Source organism: Manis javanica, chromosome 3 (assembly GCF_040802235.1).
Source record: "Manis javanica isolate MJ-LG chromosome 3, MJ_LKY, whole genome shotgun sequence".
Classification (NCBI taxonomy): domain Eukaryota; kingdom Metazoa; phylum Chordata; class Mammalia; order Pholidota; family Manidae; genus Manis; species Manis javanica.
Window position 1 is genome coordinate 13,862,139 of NC_133158.1, and position 15,229 is coordinate 13,877,367.

Sequence of the window (15,229 nt, forward strand, 5' to 3'; positions counted from 1 at the left end):
TTTTTTTTAGCTCACAGAGACTTCAGCCAGCTTTCAAGGGGCGTATTATAAATAGAGCCTTAATAGCAACTCTCTTTCCTTATCTGAAAACTGACACCAACTACGGGCACCCAGGACAAAAAGAACAGGGTCAGTGGTAGAGCAGATAATCCATATCTTCAAATGATATGAGACCACATTCCCAAAAGGGAGTTTGATAGGAGACCTGAAAATGACAGCCTGAGAAAGCTGGGCAGGCCGTCCTAGGGAATGAGGGGGAGGGTGTTGTTTGGGAAAGCAAATTTCATGTTGCAATTTTTATATTTGGAAAAATGTCAAAAACATGTCTTATTCTCATAGTACAAGTGACAGAAATGAAAGCCCTGCAGAAGCCCCTTGACCCCTGAAGCTGTGTGGGAGTTGCAGCCAGTCCCAGGGGGACGGGAGGTGGGCTCTGAATCGTGAGATGAGATCATTACCCTGCATTTTTGGCCATTCGGGACTTGAACTATACAAACAAACAAATACTCTGCAGAATCTCCAAAAGGGAAGCAGGGCCTGAAAGCTGGGAGGGGTGAGTGCCTGGAAGGTTCCCACAGACTTTAAAAAAGACCATCAAATCCAACTCCCCCATTTTACAAATGAGGCAGGTGAGGTGCAGAGGTCACTGGCATGAGGAACAATGGTTAGAGGCAGACATGCCTCGCCCCACATTTGCTTTGCCTGGGAGGGTTGGGGGATAAGGGAAGCCAGGGAATCTCTGAGAAATTATCCTGTAATTTTAATGTAGGGAATTAAAATGCACCTTTAGGAGGCTGGGACTGATCTTGGCATTGGTGTAATGGGCCTGAAGGAAGAGACTGCAAGGGCTGCAGGAACGCAAAAGAGGATCACACCTGCTGTTCTAGGCGGGTTCTAAGAGTCCATGGTGTACTCAACTTAACCCTCACCATCGCCCTGACCTTAGTTCTGACGTTGACCCTGTATCTTCCCCTGCCCCTAATCCTGAGCATAAACCTGATTTTCACCCTCATTTCACCTGGCATTCATGCTGACCCTGGCCTCTAATATCCACCCTCGCTCTGACCCTCTATGAGACAGACCTTCTCTTCTCTTTCTGACACTAGTCCCCTCATTGACCTTGACACTCCGACCCTGACTACACTCCGACCCAGGTCCTGATCTAACACTGATCCTGGCCTTTACCATGATCCTAAGGTTCACTGTCATCATGACCTTGACCCTCAGCCTCATCCTGTAGGTGACTCTCTCTCTGACTCTTGATGTGACCCTAACTCATAATGGTCCTCATATGCTTTTGACCCTAATAATGACCTCATCATCAGAGGCTGAGTTTGAGCATGAAATGTTATACACTTACATGCTAGTTTTGCCTAGATTTCTTAAAACTAGGAATAAGAACATATTTGTGAGAACTATCTGTAGTTCTGAAGTTGTTTACAGTTGTACTGCTGTTTTGATTTTATTGACTATTTTTACATCATTGATTTGTGTTAACACGATCCACCTCAGTATTAAAAAATGCAGCTGAGAAGAACGTGTGGTTCTCAATGATTTGTGGTTCTCAGAGTATAGGTTAATTCTAAGAGTCGGTAAGAATTTTATTTTGAGACTAATGTCTGATTTATTTTCTACTCCTAGTCTGCTCACACAAATATGATTTTCAATAATATTTGCTTCAACTTACAATATGAAGTTACTGTGGAGAGCGATGTATAAATCTGAACTCATTTTCATATATATGGATTGGATATATATTCAATTCTTCTTATCTTGTTGTAACTCACAGAAAAATGCAGTGGAGATAAATGTGAATTTCCGAGGGTTATTTTGGTCATATAAATCTTACATGCACTTTGATGCAAGCAAGCAGAAGTAGAATTTTTAAAAATCTGTGCAAGTGCAAAGAAGCTCAGTCTCAGACATTTCTCTCAAAAGAAACTCCTTAGTTTCTTTTGAGAGAAATGTTTTAGAATAACCTGAAATCAACTAGTTTTAGAATAACCTGAAATGAACACAAAATTAGATGAATGTGTGTCATTCATCTCAAAGGCACGTCCTTACTGTGAGGTACAGCAAATAAGGAAGCGTCTAAGCAGTAGTAATGAAAAGAATCTATATGAATATAAACAAGCTCAGTGTCAGACTTTCCTCTAAAAAGTATCTCCTATTACGTTTCAGAATAAAGCAAGATAAACATAAGGGCAGCAAAACACATTTCAAAGGCACCTTATTATTAAAATGAAAAAAAAAGCAGTAAAAATATGCTGTTAACTAAACATAATTTTAATTGACCTCTTGTTATTAAAATGTCCATGATTAACAAAATATATAAATTCCTTTTGACAGTAATACATATAAGTTTGTATTTGTCTTCTCAAAGCTTTTAATTAATGTGAGATAAATGCTCCTAAAATATTACCTGAGTGGTTTTTAACTCTCTGTCCTCTAGGTATCTCTTATGTCTGGAGAGAAAAAAAAAAGAATAATTAATTAAAGAATGTATTTTGGGAATTGATTATCCTAGATACAAGTATTGCAGAGAGATATGGGTACTTATATAGGATGTAATTTTCTGTTTATTTCTAAGTTGTGCAGTTTATTCACATAATAAATTTGAGATGGTTTATTGCTGTATTTATCTTGATAATTTTATTTTAAAGCTATACTTTAGATTATTACCTATTTATGTTTTATATCTTTATACATTTTGATGCATACAAAAAAGGTATATAGCCTTTACTACAATTTGTTACATAAGTAATGTACCCAAAGAGTAAAATCAGAATTTGGGCCTTTTGTGTAAAATGACTTGTTATTTATGCCTAGACCAACAGAAGTTCCTTTTTGTCACCATTAACTATTTGGAAAGTCTTGATCCAATTCTATTTGTTCAAAGTTAAGAATGCTATCAGAGTTAAATTCACCTTTTAGGTATAGACAATTTCCAGAAATTAAGTCAGTTCAGATGACCAGTGTAATTGGCCTCACTCAAGGTTGCCAGCTCACAAAAGATAAAAGTATACATATTTATGCTGATACTAAATGTGCTTTTGAGATAGTCCACAAATTCAGAATCATTTAGAAACAAAGGTATGTCTAACTTTGAAAAACCTGTATAAACTGGACAATACATTAGGGAACTTTCAGGTGCTTTGCTATTACCTAAGGAAATAGCCATAATAAAAATAAAAGTCAAAGACCTAGAATTTCACAGGAATGCTTTAGCTGACCGCTGTGTTAAACAGTATTAACCTAGATAAATACATTTATAATCACATGACAGCAAAAGTCTTGGAGAAATTCAAAGAGGCTGTTACTAACTGTCAGAAACAAGTCTCTAATTCAATTTAGGATGATTGTTACATCTCAGAGTAGCTAACTGATTAGTACAAAATGCTTGTAAATAGAATTTAACAAAAATTCTTCTTGATATTACCCATAAGGCAAAGATAAATCAGCAACAATGTTAAACCAACACTGGTGCCCTATTTTTAGATGAAGATGTCAAGAATGTTTCCAAAGCCAGGCTTACCAGCCAACCACACAAAGCTGATAAAATGGACAGGGTGGGTCACGGATAGAAACCAAGGACCTTAAGGCCCTTTAAATACTTCCAAATGGATTCATATAAATATATTTTGGAATGAACTAGAAATATGTTCCATTCGTTGTGTATTCATTCTCAGGGTGCACTACGTGTTTCTTGCTGGAGAGCTGTGTCCATGGGGTGGGGGGTGGGGGTGGCTGGGTTTTGTTTTCCTACCTGGGATATGCCCACTTACGTCTCTAATGACAGAGACGTTCATTTTACTAGTATCGAGATTAAATACATTTACACAGAAACTTCTCTGTCCTTATCATCATCTCTAAGTCTTCAAGAACAATAGAGAAAATAATGTAATTTTAAACTAAAATTAGCAAAGCTCTCAAAAACTCTTCAACTGCCACCACCAAAACTACCATTAGCTTTCATAGTTATAAGCAACTGTTCCTGTGACCCATACATTGTCTCCTTATTCTTAAAGGACAAGTGCTTGGACCCCGTGGTCTACCTGGAGGCCCAACCGTGCCTCTTGCAGTCCTACCCCCAGGAGAGAGCTGCAAAAAATCTGTCTGCTTACCTCAGTCCCCCTCCTTTACACACAGTCCAGTGAGAGATTAGAAGTTTTACACTACCCAGCATGTTTTGCAATTTAATTCTATGGGTCTAAATCATTCTCCAACTGTTCCCCAACTGCATGCTCAGGAGTAGGCCAGACTGCCATTCTTGGCAAAGTTTGCAGAGAGGAGCCCCTGCCCCTGAACACAATACTGGGAACCTGAGCGGTCAGGACTCACTATTGCTGGGAAATTCCCACTGCAATCCCATTGACCTTGCCTGTTACTGACATTCGGGGAAGAGCCCCCTGTCTGACTAGGGAGCTGGCTTGGACTATTGCAGAAGCATTGGCTGCTCTATTGCAGGTTGCAGAAGGCTTGCTCGAGTGAGCTTGCAGCAGTCCAAGGGCACCTGCTTTGGAGGCCCAGCAAGGGTAGGCATTAGCAGAGAGATCGATTGCATCCATGTCTTTCCTCAAAAGAAAGAACGACATGGGAGGCAGAGTCAGGCCTCACATAAGCATCGCATTCAGACCACCTGTTTTTTTGTAAGAGCGCACTTGTGCTGGGCTGCCGGTGAGGCACATCTGAAAGGGGGTTGCTGAGGCACCAGGAGCCCACCACACTTGGCATCTCCACCTGCGGGTGATGTGCTCCATATTTTAGGTGTGAATTAAAACTTGTGATAGCATTTTAAAATAGGACTAAACTTAAGGCTATCCAAGGGAGTCTGAAAAGAATAGTGGAAAGGTATGCAAAAAACATTGAGAATTAAAGCATCGAGTAATTTGGTGACAAGAAACCTCTAAGGATCTGGTCATAACTCAGTTTTCCATGAAAGACCTAAAATCTAATTTATTGTAAATTATTTATGCAGCAAACTTTAGTAAAGGATCAGTTGATATACATTTAGTTGTATGAATTTAGGCATACATGGATATGTAAACAGACAAGTGTTAATTTCAAGTGTCTGACTGTAGCTTTAAAAATACAATTATTCTATATAAAAAAACTGAAAGCTTTCCCTCTATGATCAGGGACAAGACAAGGATGGCCACTCTCACCACTTTTATTCAACATAGTACTGGAGGTCCTAGCCACAGCAATCAGACAACACAAGGAGAGGAAAGGCATCCAAACTGGTAAGGAAGAAATTAAGCTGTCTCTATTTGCAGATGACATGATATTATATATAGAAACCCTAAAGAGTCCACCAAAAAACTTTTAGAACTAATAAATGAATTCAGCAAAGTGGCAGGATACAAAATTAATACACAGAAATCTGTTGCATTCCTATATACTAACAACAAACTAGCAGAAAGAAAAATCAGGAAAACAGCTCCCATTTACAATTGCATCAAAAATAATAAAAATACCTAAAAATAAACCTAACCAAGGAGGTGAAAGACCTTTACTCTGAAAACTATAAGATACTCATGAGAGAAATTAAAGAAGACACCAATAAATGGAAATCTGTCCCATGCTCATAGGAAGAACTAATGTTGTCAAAATGGCCACCCTGCCCAAAGCAATTTACAGTGAAATACCTATCAAAATACCGACAGCATTCTTCAATGAACAAAGTTCTAAAATTCATATGGAACTACAAACACCCTGGACAGCCAAAGCAATCCTGAGAAAGAAGAACAAAGCTGGTGGGATTACACTCCCTGACTTCAAGCTCTACTGCAAAGCCACAGTAATCAAAAGTTTGGTACTGGCACAAAACAGACCCGTAGATCAATGAAACAGAAGAGAGCCTAGATATAAACCCACATATACATGGTCAATTAATATACAATAAAGGAGCCATGAATATACAGTAGGGAAAAGACGGCCTCTTCAACAACTAGTGTTTGGAAAACTGGGCAGCTGCATGTAAGAGAATGAAACTGGATCATTGTCTAATCCCATACACAAAAGTAAACTCGAAATGGATCAAAGACCTTAATGTAAGTCATGAAACCATAAAACTCTTAGAACAAAACATAGGCAAAAATCTCTTAAACGTAAGTATGAGCAATTTTTTTCCTGGACACATCTCCTCTGGAAAGGAAAACAAAATAAAAAATGAACAAGTGGGACTACATCAGACTAAAAGCTTCTGTACAGCAAAGGACACCATCAGCAGAACAAAAAGCCATCCAGCAGTATGGGAAAATATATTCATAAATGACTTATCTGATACAGGGTTGACATCCAAAATTATAAAGAACTCATATGCCTCAACACCCAAAAAACAAACAACCTGATAAAAAAATGGGCAGAGGGCCTGAAAAGACAGTTCTCTAAAGGTGAAATACAAATGAAAAGATGCTCCACATTGCTAATCATCAGGGAAATGCAGAATAAAACCACAATGAGATATCACCTCCCACCAACTAGGATGGCCACTATCCAAAAGACAAGAAATAGGGAATGTTGGCGAGTATGCAGAGAAATGGGAACCCTCCTATACTGTTGGTGGGAATGTAAATTGGTACAACTGTTGTGGAAAGCAATATGGAGGTTCCTCAAAAAACTAAAAATAGATATACCATTTGACCCAGTAATTCCACTGCTAGGAATTTTCATGAAGAAAACAAAATCCCTGACTTGAAAAGACATATGTACCCTTATGTTTATCACTGCACTATTTGCAAAGCCATACTATAACAACCTAAGTATCCATCAATAGATGGATAATGAAGAAGTGGTACATATACACAGTGAAATAGTATTCAGCTGTAAAAAGAAAAGAAATCCTGCCATTTGCAACAACATAGATGGATCTAGAGGGTATTATGCTCAGTGAAATAAGCCAGGCAGAGAAAGACAAATACCATATGATTTCACTTATTTGTGGAGTATATAAACAAAGCAAAACAGAAGGAACAAAATAGTAGACTTATAGATGCTGAGAAGGGACTAGAGGTTACCAAGGGTGAGGCATTGGACCGGGTGAAGGGGATAAAGGAGCACAATAATTCACAGTCACAATAAAAGTTGGTCACGGGGATAGTAGTACAGCATGGAGAATATAGTCAATGATTATGTAATATCTTATTACATTGATAGATAGTAACTCCACTAGTGGGGGTGAGGATTTAATAATATGAGTAACTGTTGAACCACTGTGTTGTATATTTGAAACAAACATAAGATTGTTTATCAATGATGCTTTAATAAAAAAATACAATTGTTCTATGCATAGGCCTGTAATCCTATGCAAATCTCTGTAATCCTTTTACCTAATCAACATTTATATTAATTAGTATCTTTTATTAAGATAATCAACCCTTTCTTTTTTTCTGTAGACATAAATGGTATCCAGAGGACAGAAAGTTTAAAATCATTCAGTTTGTTTTTTTTAATAAGACTTTATCTCCTATTATTTTAAAACTGTGTAAGATAAAAGCAAGGTATTTTAACCCTGGCCACACTGACTCTACAAGTCCTATGTCCGTGTGTGTATTTGACTTGTCAATGCCCTTGAGTCAAAGACTCCTGGGAACATACCTTGATTGATTGGATAAATGGGGCTAATTACTGGTTGCACTGAGGGAGAATGTACCCCCTGGGAACCATAGGGGTCTCAATAAAAGGGCATTAGAAAGTACCTATTATGAATTTGGTCTTTTTTTGGGTAATTTGAGGAAGACCTAAAGAAGTCTAGGTTTGCTCTAGATTGGGTGTTAATGGGGCCAGTCCTGTAATTGGGTACTTTGTGGATACATGTGTGTAATTAGATAATAAAGTTCTTAAGTATAGCTTTAATATGTAATTTAATTATACTACATTATATTATATATATTATATATATATAATTAAGCTTATTATGCAAATGAACTGCAACAACTTATTTAATAATAGAAAATCAAGTAGGAGCTCTATTTATTGTGCCCAGAATAATCAACTATCTACATTAATTATTACTTAAACTGAAGCAATCATTCTTTTCTTTCTTTTTCTGTAGACATAAGTGACACCTAGAGGACAGAAAGTTAAAAATCATCCAGGTAATTTTTTATGAGTATTATCTCATATTATTTTAAAATTTTTTTGAGGAGGCGATTACAAACATATATGTCTTATCACTCAAAGGCATTTTCATATTTTAAGAAATAAAGAGTGAATTAAATTATGGTTTATAAACAATGTTTTGCATCCTTTTTTTTTTTTTTTAAGTAAGAATGTGCCTTTGAAATGAATGTGCTCTGATGCTTTCCCGTTTACACTAGTGATCAGTAAGGACTTTCTAATGAATGTCTGAGCTGAGCTGGTTTGCACCAATATCGATTCTCTTCAATACTACTTCTTGTTTGCCTACTGAAATATATGTAAGATTTATGTAAGGAAAAGAACAAAATTCAGAAATGCACTTCATCTCAACTGCTTTTTCTTCCTGTGGGTCAGAACAAGGTAAGGATAATCTAAGCTGTGTATGTGAAAACAAGTTTATGTTTACATAAGGTTCTCAGAAGTAGCTTCTTACTGAAAGTTGAAGCAAATATAGTGAAAGTTGTATGTATGTATACAGACAGGCAGTAAAGAAACCAAGCTCAGAATCAAACATTGGTCTCTAAAAAATGCTCAGTGATTGTTAGAATCAACAGAGCTGAACCCATGCTTTACATGAGAAAAATCAATGAGAACCACATTTTTCTCCACTGCACTTCCTTACTCTGAGGTAGACCATAGTAATACAAATCAATGCAGCACATGTGAAACCATGTGACAAAAGTATAAGCAAGTTCAGAAGTTACATGGGTCTCAAAAATCTATTCTTGTCATACTTTACATGGAATCTAGATGAAACTAGAGTGTAAGAGTACAAGATTTCATATTCAAACTCATCTTGGTGATGGCAAGGCTCACACCAGGGCCAGGGCCATCACAGGGCTCAGAGTCAGTGAGAGGCAAGGGTCAGAATCGGGTATTGATCAGGTATTTCACAATGATAGGGAGTGTCAGCCTCAGGATGAGGGTCACGGTCAGGATATTGATAAAGGTCAGGGCAAAGCTTTGTCTCAGAGAGAGGGTCCTGGACAGGCTGAGGGAGTCAGCCAGTGTCATTGTACTGGTGAGCGTAACTTCAGGGCCACAATAAGCATGAAGATTAGCATCAGGATCAGGGTCAGAGTGTGTGTCAGGCTCAAAACAAGGGTCATGGTCAGTGAAGGGTTTATTGTCAGAGTGAGGGTTGAGAATGGTCAGATACAGTACACGGGTCAGTGGCAGTGTGAAGGCGAGGTCAGAGTCAGGGTGAGGGTTAAGTAAGGGTCCATTTGCGGATGAAGCTTAGTATTAATTACAGGACCTGGTTAGTATTATGCTAAAGGACAAAGTGGGAATGTGGGGTCACTGTTCAGGGGAGAGTCAGGGTGAGGGTCAGTGTCAGGCTCATTATCAGCATAAGACAAGAGTCAAGGTATAATTAGGGTCAGGGTCAGATCAGAATTAAAGTAGAGTGAGGATTAGGTCCAGGGTGAGAGAGTAATATAAAGGTCAGGGTCAATATCAGGGTTGCAATCTGGGTATTCTCAGGGTCAGAGTCAGAATGATTGTCAAGTAAGGTACAAGGCAGGAAAAGGCCAGAGACGATGTCAGGGCAATGTCAGCGTCAGGGTCAGATTGAGGGTAGGGTCATGGAGAAAGTGAAGATGAGGGTCAGGATCAGTGTAAGTGTCTGATGCAGGGTCATGGTCAGGGTGAAGGGCAGAAAAGGGCAAGGGTCATGTTGAGGGTCAGTGTTGAGTCAGAGTCAAGATCAGGGTGATGATGATCAGGTTTACGTGGGGGTTAAAGTAAAGATCACTGGGAGAGGGTCAGAGTCAAAATGAGCCTAGGGTCAGAGGACAGGGAGAATTCAGGTAAGTGTCCATGTCAAAATGGGCCATTGTGAAAGTAAGAGTATTAGTGTCAGGGTCAGGTGAGGGTCAGATTCAGCATTAGTGTTAGCAACAGGGCAAGTGCAAGGGTCAAGACCAAGGTGAAGGTCAGGATCACAGACTAGGAAAAGTAAGGGTCAAGCTGAGAGTGAGGGTCAGGATCAAATACTGTGTCAGGAACATAGTGAGGGTTAGAATAAAGTTCAAGGTGTGTGTAACAGTCAGTGTCAGGATAATGGTAAGGAATAGAGTCTGGATGAGGGTGAGGGTCAGAGGAATTTTAAGGCCAAGTTCAAGGTCAGGATGAATGTGAAGGCAAAGTTCAGGGCCAAGCTTTGTCCCAGTGAGTGTGAGCTTCAGGGTCACAGTAAGGTTCAGGATTTTAGTATCATGATCAGGCTAAAAGTATGCATTGGGTCAAAATAAGGCTCATGGTCAGTGAAGGGTTTATTGTCAGAGTGAGGATCAAGAGATGGTCAGATACAGTGTCCCAGGCAAGGTCATGGTAATGGTAAAGTCACTTTAATGTCAGAGTGCAGTGAGTGTCAGAGTCAGGTTCAGAATAAAGTCTGTCAGGGTAGTTATCAGGGACACAGTGAAGGATAAGGTCAGGGTTTAGGGCAAGAATATTGAAGTTAGGTCATGGTGAGGTTCAAGGTCAGATCAACATCAGGTTGAGGGTCAGGATCAGGATCAAGGGAGGATCAGGGTTAGTGTTAGATTGGATAAGGAGGCATTGTCAGAGTGAACGACAGAGTCAAGGTCAGTGTGAAGGTAGATTTCAAACTTTGATGAACATCATAGTCAGATGTGGAGTGAAGATGAATGTCTAGGTTAGGGAAAATGTAAGAGGGGCCAGAGTTAGGGTGGGTGTCAATGTCAGGTTAGTGGTCAGAGGTACGGTCAGTGTGAGGCTGAAGCTGTAGGGTCAGGGTTAGGGTCAGGTGCAGGATGGAGTTACTATGAGATTAGGGGCAGATTCTGAGTTAGTGGAGGTGTGAGGGTAAGGGTTAAGGTTATGGAAATGGTGAGTTTGCGAGTAAGTTCAAGGAAAACATCAGGGTCAGATTCAGGGTGAAGGTCAGGTCAGAATCAGCGTGAGGATCCAAGTCAGGGTCAAGGTCAGATGATGGTCATGGATTGTCAGAGCGATTTCAGGTTAAGTGTCAGCCTGATAGGATCAGTGGTTCAGCATCAAGGTCAGAGGCAGTGCTTGCTCAGAGTGACAGCGTCAGGTAAGATTCAGAGTAAACTTCAGGATTAGGGTCAGTATTAAAGTAGTACTTGGGTCGAGGTCACTTTAGGATCAGGGTGTTTACAGTGGAGGGCGATAATCAAGGTCACTTCTGGGCATGGTCAGGGTCAGACTGATCCTCAAACTGAACCTGACACTTAGACTGACTTTGAATCTGAACCTCATCATGTCTATGAACATGATTCTGACCCTAATTGTGATTCTCATCCTTATGGAGACATTAAAATTCACATTGACTCTTACCCTGAACTTGACCATGAACCTTAGAATCACCCTTACCCTCATTCCATCTCTCACCCTCATCTTGAAACTAACCCTGACTCTTACTCTGCCTTAACCCTCGTCTTCCCCCAGTTCTGACACTAAACCTCAAACTGAACTTTAACCTGACTCTGACCTTTACCAGACACTGTGACCCTTACCTAGACTCTGACATTCATGCTGACCCAGACCTTGAATCTGACCCTCACTCTTAGACCCAAAGTCTCACCTTCACACAGTGCAGAGCCTGAAGGTTAACCTACCCCTACCATGAACCTGACCCCAACACTCTGGTGCCCCCACTTGTCCTCACTCTCACACTGACCCTGTTCATGAAATAGACCTGAAACTTCCCCTGATCTAACCTTCGCACTGACACTAACTCTGACATGCTATCCTTACCGTGATCCTTATCCTGAGCTAACCTACATCCCTAACCTTGACCCTCACTCCCACCCTTGCAGTGCTCCTGGCTGTGACCTTCTCTGTGACTTGTCATTCATGCAGACTCTCGGGAAGACCCTCACCTTCAACCTGACCCTGACACTATCCTCAACCTGACCCTGACTGTCATCCTGATCCTGAGCCTGCATCAAATTCTGAAACTGACCGTACTCTATCCATGACCCTCATATTAACCCTTTTAATGACCACCCCTCAAGCTGACTCTGACATCATCTGGACACTGTCTTTGACTTTGCTATCCACCAGAAGTTACCCTGAAATTGACCTTTATCCTGACCCTAACATTGACCAAGATTTAATCCCTGATTGACACTCTGAACTCAACTTTGAAGTTGTCCTTAACATTTACTCTTCTCTCACTTTGTCCCTCCTGCTACCTACCTTACACTGAATTTCACCCTGACCCGGAGCCTTCACTTAATCTTTACTCTAAAACTTCATACCATGCTGACATACACCAGTAACCTCACCCTTTCCTTTAACCTGATCTCTCACAATGAGCTTTCCCCTGAATCTGATAATCACCCTGACTCTCATTTGCATGTGACTCTGACCTTCACCTAAAACCTTATAATCCCCCTGACTTTAAACCTGAACCAGGTTTTTACCCTAACCATGATTCTTATTCTCACCCTGAACTTGGCCATACCCAATTATCACTCTACTCTGACCTTAATTTACCCTGTATACTTATATTGATCTTGATCTTGAACCTGACCTTGCACCTTACCTGACTATCCTTCACCCTGTCCTTCAACATGACCCTGACTTCCTTGGTAATCAACCTGACACTATCAACCTGACCCTTTTCCTGAAATGTATACTCTTAACTCTGCTGCTGACCACCATTTCTCTCAGACTCTGACCCTGTCCATGGCCAAGATTTGATCTTGACTTTTACTCTGACATTCATGCTGAATCTGACCTTGACCTTCTCCTGAACTTCACCCTCACCCTGACATTACCTTTGTGTGCACTAACCTTGATCTTTATATGTACACTGACCCATAACCACCCCCATCTCAAAATAACTATGCATCTGGCACTTGATCCTAACTTGCAACCTCATGCCCATCTGGAGATAAGGGATCTTCTCCTTATCCCCATTTAGACCACCACCTTCTTGACTCTGACCCTAACCACAGTCCTCATGTGGACCTCACTCTGACCCTGGTGTTCGTCCTGACACTGATTCCAACTTTTATCCTTGAGCTGACACTGACTCTGAAGCTTCCCTGACGCTGTCGGTCATCCGACACTCAGTCTGATCCTGAGCCTTATCACCACGACTCTGACCCAGATCCTCCCTGACTCAGACATTGAACTAAAAGAAAGAAAGAGAGAAAAAAGAGAAAGAAAGGAAGGAAGAAAGGAGAGAAGACAGAAAGAGAGGAAGGGAGGAAGGAAAGAAGTAAGAGAGGAAAAGGAAATAAAGGAAAGAGCAGTTCACCTTGTGTTTCTCCCACCCTTCACCCCCCATGTCTGGTAACCACCCATCTGTTCTCTGTATCTATGAGCCTGATTTTTTAATATAAACATTATTTTTAGGCTCCTCGTATGAGATTATATGCTATCTCTATTGCTCTGTCTCATTTCACTTAGAATAACAGCCTTGAGGTCCATCCATGTTCTTGCAGATGGCAAGATTTTATTCTTTTTTATGGCTGAATTCCACTCCATTGTGTGTGTGTGTGTGTGTGTGTACTTATAAATACATATGTTTTTATGTACACATATACATACATAGCACATTTTCTTTATCCATTCATCCACCAGTGCACACTAAGGTTGTTTGCCTGTCTTGGCTATTATAGATAATACTGCATTAATCCTGGGGGTACAGATATCTCTTCCACTTGTTTATTTTTGCTTTTGTTGTTAGTGATTTCATTTCTCTTGGATAAATATCCAGACGTGCAATTGCTGGATCATATGGTTATTTTGTTTTTAATTTTTGAAGAACCTCCATACTGTTTTCCACAGTAGCTGTACCAATTTACAATTTCACCAACAGTGCACTAAGGTTCCCTTCTCTTCATATCCATGCCAATGCTTGTTATTTCTAGGCTTTTTTATAATAGCCATTCTGACAGGTGTGATGTGATACCTCATCATGATTTTTGATTTGCATTACCCTGGTGATTAGTGATGTAGACCATCTTTTATGCTACTGTTGATCATCTGTATTTTTTCTTTGGAAAAAATTCTCTTTAAATATGCCCATTTAAAAAACTAGATTCCCTGATGTTTTTGACTATTGAGTTATATGAATTCTTTTTATATTTTGGATATTAGCCCCTTAATCAGATATATGATTTGCAAATATTTTCTCCCACTTGCTAGGTTCATTTCATTTTGTTGGTGGTTTCCTTTGCTGTGCAGAGTGTTTTAGTTTGTTGTAGTTACACTTGTTTGTTTTTGCTTTTGCTACTTTTGTTTTTGGAGCCCAATTAAAAAAATCATGACCAAGACCTATGCCAAGGAGTTTACTGCCTTTTTTCTTCTATGAGATTTATGGTTTCATGTCTTATATTCAAGTCTTTAATTCATTCTGAGTTAGTTTTTGTATATGATGTAACAGAGTGGTCTATTTTCATTCTTCTGCACGTGGCTGATGAGTTTTCCCTCTATGATTGTTGGGGAGACTGTCTTTTCCCTACTGGATATTCTTGGCTCCTTTGTTGTAAATTAATCAACTATATCTGCATGGATTTATTTCTCTCTGTCCTGTTCCATTGATCTGTGCATCTGTCATTATGCTAATACGTTGCTGTTTTGATTATCATAGCTTTGTAATATAGTTTAAAAGCAGGGACCAGGACAGGTTTTTAACTCTCTGTTGTCTGGATGTCTCTTATGCCTAGAGAAAAAAAGAAAGATGGTAACTATTTGTGGTGTAGAGCATAAAAGTAGTTCATTACTTTCAGAACATTTACTCCAACAGTTCTGCAGTGGATTGATTGCATCCTAGGGTTGGCTTATTCAGTTGATACAGTGATCTCAGGCCTTAGTATTCTACAGTACTATTCTGAGTTCATCACTTTATTATGCCATATTCCTCATTGTACTGTGAGCATTACAGTGACAGAGAATGAAGCTTAATCATCTTTGGATCCCCATTCCTAACTTAGCATCTGGCACATAATAGTCATGCAACATCTTGGAGGAAGTAAAGAGGGGAAAGGAATTTTATTTATCTTCTTAAATTCCTTTCTTTAGTTTATTTACCTTCCTCTCCTGTATCTGAATTTTTATCAATCATAAGATAATTGACCTA

At 39.6% G+C, this 15,229-nt stretch overlaps 1 long non-coding RNA gene across 1 annotated transcript in view; it reads left to right on the plus strand.

Moving 5' to 3' along the window:
- Positions 1-15,229, plus strand: part of LOC140848135 (uncharacterized) — a 108,228-nt gene that overhangs the window by 86,525 nt on the left and 6,474 nt on the right. Inside the window, exons 2-3 of the long non-coding RNA XR_012128682.1 lie at positions 5,139-5,243; positions 8,057-8,099. This is a non-coding gene — a long non-coding RNA (uncharacterized lncRNA). The remainder of the gene's footprint in view (positions 1-5,138; positions 5,244-8,056; positions 8,100-15,229) is intronic.